The 8987-nt window shown below is 51.2% G+C and overlaps 1 long non-coding RNA gene across 1 annotated transcript; it reads left to right on the top strand.

Annotated features, from left to right (window-relative positions):
* The first annotated feature begins 2607 nt into the window (after positions 1 to 2607).
* LOC144369052 (uncharacterized) lies at positions 2608 to 5827 on the top strand. The gene is made up of 2 exons (XR_013428484.1): positions 2608 to 2783; positions 3274 to 5827. It is a non-coding gene; the product is annotated as an uncharacterized LOC144369052 (long non-coding RNA).
* The last annotated feature ends 3160 nt before the right edge of the window (positions 5828 to 8987 follow it).

The following is an 8987-nucleotide window of genomic DNA, read 5'->3' as shown; positions in this document are numbered from 1 at the left end:
CCTGCAGAAGTAACGTGCTGAAATTTGGTAGTTTGCATGTTAAAAAAAAATAAGGTGGCAGGGAGCTGGGACATATTTCAGTGGTAGAGTGTTTATCTAGCAGGCACGAAGCCCTGGTTCCATCCCCAGTAATAATAATAATAATAATAATAATAATAATAATAATAATAATACAGTGCCTTGTGGATCGGGGAAAGGTACACAACTTGGGGAAGACCTGAGTTTGAGTGCAGCATAGAGACCTAGCCACTTAACCCCTGAGTCCCTTGTTTGGGTGCCCAACTGACCCCAAGAAGACCTTATTTTCACAGTATTTAATACTATCTGCTCCATGTAAGTTTTCAGAACAAGCTTGAATGATAACATTAATGCTATCAGTGTGGTGGGGAGGACTGAATGAGATAATGAACACAGACAGGCATTCTCTTCATAAAATGCTGCGAGATGGTGTATATTGTTATAGGCTAGTTGTGTAGTCAGCCAGAAGGGAACCTGGAGCAGGAAGGGAGGGTCACTGTCCACTGAGACCCTGGCAAGGCTCCTTAGAGGTGAGAAGGGTTTGAAGCTCTGAAGCATCTTTCTCCATCACTACCAGCCAGGCTGAGTCCGGTGGACGTGTACCAGGCAGCAGGGGCCACTGTGCCCTCCATCATCTGAGGGGGACTTGAGCCCTAATCTGGCCCTGATTCTGTGCTCCAGAGCATGGGAACACATCCCTCTGGGCTAGGTCCTCTCTGCACAGCCAGAAGTGGTTTTCCAGCCAGTTGGGCCTCATCCTGCGTCTGCAGGACCCCTCCCATCCCCACCTCACACATATTAGCATCCTCAGAAAAAAGAGTCTCCATCCATTCAGAATCATGTTATTGCCACTATGATTATTATAGTTATGACTATGACAGTCATTGGGAGGAAGATCACCCAAATGCAGGAAGGCAGAGGAAGCGAGGCCTCTGTGTCTCTGGGCCAAGCTAGACAGCCAGCAAATAGAGGCGTCAGCGTGCCTTCTGCCAGGCTCCCCCAGGTGTGTGGGGAAGCAGCATGTGTCCAGGCGTGGGGCAGCTGTGCTACAGTGGGAGGAAGCCCTCTCTGTCTCCTCCACTGGAGACATGTGCAGTGACCTTCTTTATTGTCCCTGGTACACCCCACATCCTCCTCACCCGCTCTGTGAGTGCCCCAGGCCAGCCCCTCATCACCTGTTGCCTGTATCTTTACCCCCTCATTGCCCTCTTCTGGGTTCCCCCAGCCCCCCTGGTCCAGCCCTGTGAGGACCCTCTCTAGCACCAGGTGTCCAGTCATTTCCCTGTTCAAAATCAGCAGGAGCTTCTCCTTGCTCAGAGAAGATATGACGAAGTCTTCCCCATGGCTTGAAAAACCTTCAAAGACAGGTGCCATCATCTGAATGTGCAACCCCAAATTTACATGTTGACATCCTAACCCCCAAGGCCTTGAAAGATGGCGCCTTTGGGGAGGTGATTAGGTCCTGAGGGTAGAGGTTCTGTGAAGGGCATGAGTGCCCCATAAAGAGGCCCCACAGGACCCTCGCCCTTCCATCACTCGAGGACACAGCAAAAAGGTGTTATCCAGAAAGTAGGTCCTCCCAAAGCCTCTAGAACACTGAGAAATAAACATGTTGTTTATAAGTGTCCCAAGCAGACTAAGACACTGGCCACCCCCTCCTCAAATGCAACCCCAGAAAGACAGATGCCTCACCTGAACAGGCCCAGCCCCTTCACATCCCCACTCCTGCTCTGGAACCAGGTTATTCCCACAGTGCGATCTTCTAGAAGTACCTCATCACCCTGCCAATGGCCTCTCAAGGTCTTTCAAAACCCATCTTCTCCAAATATTTGCCAGTGTTGGATTATTTCCTCCTTGGCCTCTCCTGCCTGTCTGTGTTCAAGATGCACGCCCTCAGCTCTGGGCCACTAAGCTCACACTGCTGGTTCCCTGAGCCTGCAGTCCCTGGAGTTCTGGGTCTGAGTTGTGGTCCCCTTCAGTACTAAGCACCAGCAATGGTTGGAGCTGTACACATTTCTGGTGAGTTGAAAGTGGATTTCTCCACTTGCTTTGATTTGTTCTCACAGTGGCTCTGGCTGGAATGAGCACGGTGCTGTAAGGGGACATAAGAGGCCTAGCGACTTGGCCTGAGTCATGCACCAAGGTGACAGAAGCATGCACAGAGCCTTGTGCAGTCCAGAAGAAGCAAGGTGGGCCCACCAAGATGGCACTCTCTGTGAGCACGGTCCTGTAACATGGTAAGAATCCAGATCTTGTATCTGGATCCCGGTTTCATGATTTCCCTTCTACCTGTGCAGTCCTGGGGACGTTTCTTCACCTCTCTGAATGTCAGTCCCCTTATTTATAAAATAAATGTCATCATAGCTCCCTCATAAGAGTGCTGGGGCCTATCGTCGTGTGGAACAGCAGCATTGAATCAGGCACACACCGCCACAGAGGTAAAGCTTTGTGAGATGAGATCAGCACCAAAACCACTCAAAAACAACAGGTTCAGGCTTCTCTTTGTGCCTGGGAATAGTGGTGGGGTCCAAAGTACCATCCCAGGAATGGGAAGGAGGAGGAGAGGCTAGAAAAACATCCCCTGGTCGTCTGAGTACATTCCCAAGATACCAGGCCACCATCAGCAATTCCCAGGCCACAGTTGCTGTCCTTGCCTCCCCCAGGCCCTGGGAAAGTGCACAAATTGAGCTCATTCCACAAGCTGCTGTCTCCTGTTCTCAGGCCCAGTCATGACCCTCCGTGCTACTTGATACGCAGAGAGCCAGGTATGGGCCTAAGTTGGACGCGATCCTGTGGCCGTTCCCAGGCTTGCCTGGAAAAAGTTGGAGTTGGCAACTGGAAGAGATGTCTCTGTGCTTCTCCAGATACGTTAACTGAAAGGGAATCCAGTTTCCCAGGTAGCAGCAAGGAGGCTGAGGAAGAGTTTCAACCTGGAGTCAGCCTGCAGGGTCCAAATTTCTGCCCATCCCCACTGAATTTCATGGCTCAATGAAGAGTACCGCTCACTTGGGCACCATAGAATTCGAGGAGGATTAATGGCTACTTCCAGAAGAGCTTGCCCAGCACCACACACGGCAGATTCCCACTTGGCTGAGGGGGTTGTTGGTGGTGATGGCAGTGTGGACGGTAGTTGATGCTGACACAGGCCCAATGGATATTTCTACCCCCACTTCACAGTTCAAGATGCGAAGTGCCTTGCTCAAGGTCACGGCATGGGTCCATGGCAGACCTAACTCCAGTTACACTCTGTTTCAGGTGCCCTAAGAAGGAGGAGCTGGGCCCAGAATGGCAGTCTTCCCAGAGAATCAGTGACCCAGGAAGATCCAAACCCAAACCAAGCTGAGCTGAACAGCCAGGTGAAACACCCAGGGACTCCAGACCCTTTCTCGGAACCAGGAGGTAATGGCATCAACTGTTAGGAAGGTTGCTCTGCTGCCCAGACACACCAGCCCAGCAGAGCTCACCACCAGCCCCGCCCCGTGCCTGACATTTAACTGGCTGCAAGCGGCGGGCGGGAGGGGTCTCCTAGAGGAGCCCCACCCACACCAGTGACTCTCAGCAGCAAAGGCAGGAGGCCCAGCCTTGCCTGGGCCACAGAACACGCCACCTGTTTAGGCCCCGTGGGCCATTGTTCTACTCCAGGGGGAGCCCACTCAAAAGCAGCATTTACCACCCACCAACTCAGGCCAGAGGTCAGGAACTGGGTCAGTGTTAGGACTAAAAGGAGGAGTGACCCCAAGAGTAACAAATGGCCTGGGGATTTACAGGCTGGGGCACCAACTGCGCTGTGGTTATTGTCCTCTGGTTGCTGGGAGCTCACCTTTGACTTGTCTTTGCAGAGGTCCAGGCACCTATACCATGGCATGGCAGGTGCTCCATAGACACCTGTTGGAAGAACAAACAGGAGTCATTATCATTGAAGGGAGCTTGTGGTGCCCTCTGGCAGCACTCTGTCTGGTCCTCCCAGCAGCTCTGAGGGTTGACCTCTGCGGGCCTTCCTGTCCACCCATCCACATGAGGCTCCTCCAGACCTCTCAACCGTAAGCATCAGCACTGAGGTTTCTGAGCACAGACCCCACAAAAGACCCCTGATGCTGCCCTGGAAGGTGGGCAGCTGCCTGCATGCTCTGAGATAGGGGCCAACTCTCTGCTTCTTTCTCCCCGTTCTCCTGCACTGGTTTTGGGGAGCCGGCCATTTGGGCTCCTCCTGGGCTGCTCCCCCGGCTGTGACTCTCTGGCTTCTCCGAACACCAAGAACCCGCTGAGGCATTTTCAAGAGTGATGGCTTTTGAACAGGAGATCTGGGCTCCCTGCTGGCAATGGGTCCCTGGCAAGTCACAAAACACTTCTGTTCCTCGTTCCCCACACCTGTTCTCCAGGCTGTGGAGACGTGGATTAAATGAAATGCAAATGGGAAAGGTCCTCGGTTATCTGGTGCTAGAAAAATTATGAGAGATAAAGAGAAAATGCATTCCCCGCAGTTATGGTTAGGCCAGACCCACAGATGCTGCAGCTGCAGTAACTGGCTCTGGCCAGGGCTAATCCCTGGGGCAGTATCTGTCTGCACCCTCACACCAGAGGCTCTCCCCCTGGCCACTCCTCCCTGGCTACCCCATGACCACCCACTGCCCTTTTACCCTCACCAGGCTCCCTCACCTCCAGGGCCTCCCAGTGCCCAGGGAACTGGACATGAGTCTCATCCAGACTAGATCCTGGCATCTGGCCCCCTCTACCATCCTCCCTGACCTGCTGACCCTTCTGGCCTGAGAAAAGCCCAAATGCCTGATGAACACTGATACTGAGAGGAAAGAGCACAAGGCACATGTTAGGAAACCGGGACAGGTGGTGAGACTGGCAGGGCCGGCCTCCTAAGCAACAGGAAGCCTCAGTAGAGGCTGGGAGTGTTCTGGCTCATCACTTGCCCCAAGAGAGTGCAGCTGACAGCTTAAATTTCAAACAACAGAAATCCAAGGGAGGAGACTCAGCGCCCCACTCCCTCCCCTGGGCTCTCTCTCTCTCTGTGGGTTCTTCTCCTGGCTGCACTAGGCTTTCGCTCTAATGGCCTCCTGTGCTCCACCTCCAGACTTGACCCCCTATAAACAGAGATCAGTTTTTAGAGTCCTAGACAGGAGTGGACACTAGGAAAGAGTCTTAGTCACTTCCCAGAGCTCAATCCAGACCACAGAGTTCTTCTCAGCCCAGAACTCTTTGTTCCCAGCTCTCCCCATCCCCCACCCTCTGCTGCTCCCATGCACAGCTGACTCTCCACCCACTGGTGAACCCTTAGTTATGTTGCTATGTTGCCTTCTCCAGAACATGGAGCATAAAATGATTCAGTCAAAAGCTCCTGCATCCCCCCCGCACACACACACCACAAATCCCCTTCCTAGCCCTCTGCTGTTGGCAGCATAGTAAATGGTATCATGCAGACTGTGCCAGGGTGCCCATGTTTTGCTCTGGACCCAAATGACAATTCTTCTTCTCAACATAAGTTTAAAGACCTCTTCACTGTTGATTGTAGCAGCAAATAACACTAAGGAATCAGGACAAGGAAACCAACAAAAAGGCCCCCCAAACAGACTGAATGCTCCGGTTTAGAGAGGGCAAAGGATGAGAGGGAGAGATGGTGGGAGAAGGTGAAAGGGATGAACAAGAGCACCATCATCCGCCCACCTAGCCTGTCAAGCTGCCAGCCAGTTCTTCTACAGAACACAGACAAAACACCCTGCATTTGTGAATTTAAAAACCGACATCAATTGCCTCCTATGTGCCTTTCCATAAAAATCAACAAATAAAGAACCAATGTTTAGAGATTTTTCTTTGAGCGTCTGCAAACACAAAGATAAACAGTTTACTGTAAGTAGGTCCAAAAGTGAGTCCAATAGCTAGTAAATTATATTGGCTGACTCTCTCAATGTGGTAAGGACAGCATGTCATCTTGGGACCCTTGGAGATCCTTATTAGTTATGCCAGTTAAGGCTACACATTTTATGTAAATATGTATATTTATATATTTCAGTAGATGATGCAGAGGCCCTCGGGGACATAGGTGAACAATCCCTTATCATTGATGCCCTGGAGGACTGTCACATGATTTTGTTGTGCTGTGAAGACATGTTCCTGCCCCGAGACTCCTAGAACTGCTGAGCTCAGAAAAGAGGTAGACAGTTTGCAGGGGCAGCTCAAGCCTTGCAGGAGTAACAAGTTTATTAAGATCCAGACTTGAGGCTAGGAAAGCTGTCAGGATAGACAGGCCTGGAGGCAGGGAAGCCTAAGGTGGGGTGGGGACTCAGGCTGCAACAGAGTATCTGGGGTCTGAGGATTTGGGAGAATTAAATCTAACAGGGTGCTTGGCTGGGGCTTGTGCTGGGCTCTGAGAGTAATAGCTGCTTACATAACATCGATACTAGCTGACAATTCACTCCGCAGAGTACAAATATTTACCCATCCAAGACCAGACTTTGGCAGGGATCAGGATCAGCCCTTGTGGCAGTGACCACACTGGTGCCCAGGGGTGACCATCTGTGGTTTAGGAAGAGCACGGACAGGGTATGGAGGCCTTAAGAGGTGATTCTCCTGACCCAGTATTAAAAGCCCGTGGGTACTTGCACAGGTAAGGTAAACATCAAAGCAAAAGTTTGGAATTTTTATTCCAAACTTGCGATGTGATTCAAACGTTAGAATGCTGATTCTGAAAAATAAACCAAAAAAGGGGAGAGGTGGGGGTTGTTTGTTTTTGTTTTTCCAGTCTAAATAGAGTGGACAGTTGAAGGACGTTTGGCAAAACTTGGGCGTGGGGGCGTGGGGGGGGTGGAATGGCTCCTTAGGAGCCTCCTTCCAGCCTGCGGTCCTGGTCCCTGGAGGTCCCCACCTCACTCCTCTCTCCAACCCCGCATCCGCGCCGCGGTGCAGCGACATCTCTGTTGTGCCAGGTGTCGCAACCCACACAGGACTCCATACCCTCAGCAGCATGCCCAGCGAGTCACCTGGCCTGCATTGCCTCGCCATAATAATCTCATATATCAAAGCTGGGAGAGACCCGGCTCTGCTCCACGCTGAATATCAGAAGTCTCTCGCTCCCTCGGCTTCATATGCAAACTCCTGAGCTCCCTGGAGAACTTCCAGAAGAAAGTACCCTGCGCCACGGACATTTGTTATTTTGCGCGAGAGGACACCGAGGCTCCACGGGGACGAGCCAAGTCAACCATAGCCCGGAGCCGGCACCAACCCGGACTTCCACTGACACCTAGTGGACGCTCCGAGAACGACAGCTGACTCTGCGCTGGGAAGAGTCAAACTCCCACTGGTCCAGAGGTTGCAAATATTCCAAAAGAGGAGAGAAGGGAGATAAATGTTGGGATTCACCAGCTCTTTAGGGCTAGACGAACCAATACTTCATGTTTAAGTATATGAACTTGGCAAGGGGAGAGAGAAATGAAGTCAAAACTCTTCAATCCGTCTCAGGATAAAGCCAGGGCATGAAGAAGAGGTAAGGAAGGAATAGAATCAAAAGCATAAGCTGGATTCAGCTTCCCAGCGCGCATGCCCCTGACCCAGGATTGAGTCCTACACATACTCACAAAGCTCGTGAGACAGTCCCTGCCGCAGTATTTGAAATAGCAAGAAAGAAAAAGCACTATATATTAATCTAGATAAAACATTGCCAGGTGTGGTGGTGCTCACCTGTAATCCCAAGGACTCTGAAGACTGAGGCAGGAGATCACAAGTTCAAGGCCAGCCTGGACACCTTAGGGAAACCCTGTCTCAACATAAAAATAAAAAGAGCTGGGGTGTAGCTCAGTGGTAGCCGTGCCCCTGGATTCAATCCCTAGTACTGACCCCCCCCCAAAAAAGAAACCCACACTTTTCAAGCAATGTAACTCAGTTGTACATAATATAACTTTTTTAAAAATATTATTTAGTTGTAGTTGGACACAATAGCTTTATTTTGTTTATTTATATGTGGTGCTGAGGACTGAACCCAGGGACTCCCACATGCTAGGTGAGTGCTCTACTGCTGAGCCACAACCCCAGCCCCCATAATAAAATTTTATTGTTCCGTAATTCAATTCTTCATCAGCTTACCCCCTAGGTCCATTTTTAAGTCTTAATACAAAGAGTATGGGGTGGGGGGGGAGATCTGTCATTTCTCAGGGTTTGGAGGATATTACAGAGAGGGTTGGGGTGCATGCCCACTCCCCGGTCCTGGTCAGATGTCTTCCATTCATGTCTGAGACACTGCTGCGCTAGACAAGCAAGATGTGTGGCCTGGGCCCAGGTCTTCACAGTCTTCCCACAGAGTGGACAAGCCCATTTCTAAAGCACCAGCATTTCCCCTCCATCAATGGCTCTGGGAGGAATTTGTCAAGAGTGGTTTGGGCAGAAAGGCTCCCTCCCTGGCCTGACCTCCCTCCCCAGGAAAGCTGATACAGGACAAATTGGCTCAGTATCCTGAAAAGCCACAGTGCCAGGCCCTCTTCAGACCCTCACTCTCACAGCAAACAACCTGAGCCAGGACTTTCAGATAAAAACATCAGGTGCAAACGCTGATGTCCCCCAGGCCAAACCCTCCTCCAACAGGCTCAGAAGGCCCTGGGCCTCAAAGGTGCTGCTCACCAGCTCTTGATCCCTCCTTTGGTTGCACCATCAGCCCAGACCCTGAAGCCCCAACAACCAATCAGGGGAGCAGGGGGCAGGAAGAGGAAAAATGGGGCGCCTAGACCCAGAGAGGCAACATGAATGCCTCGGGAACTGTACTGCTTGACACAGGAGCAGCCCATGTAGCCACACCCCACAGGTCACCCCATGTGAAAGCAGAACAGCTGACGAATCAGCAGAAAGTTCCACCCATTGGAATCATCAAGTACAGACCATACACCAGCCACTGCACTAATCACTTTACATATATTATCTCATTTAACCTCTAGCCATTCTGATGTAGGAGGTATTATTATTAGTCCCTCTTCCAG

This window comes from Ictidomys tridecemlineatus, chromosome 12 (genome assembly GCF_052094955.1).
Source record: "Ictidomys tridecemlineatus isolate mIctTri1 chromosome 12, mIctTri1.hap1, whole genome shotgun sequence".
Lineage (NCBI taxonomy): Eukaryota > Metazoa > Chordata > Mammalia > Rodentia > Sciuridae > Ictidomys > Ictidomys tridecemlineatus.
The sequence above is the reverse complement of the archived record's forward strand: the minus strand, read 5'-3'. Positions and strand labels throughout refer to the sequence as shown.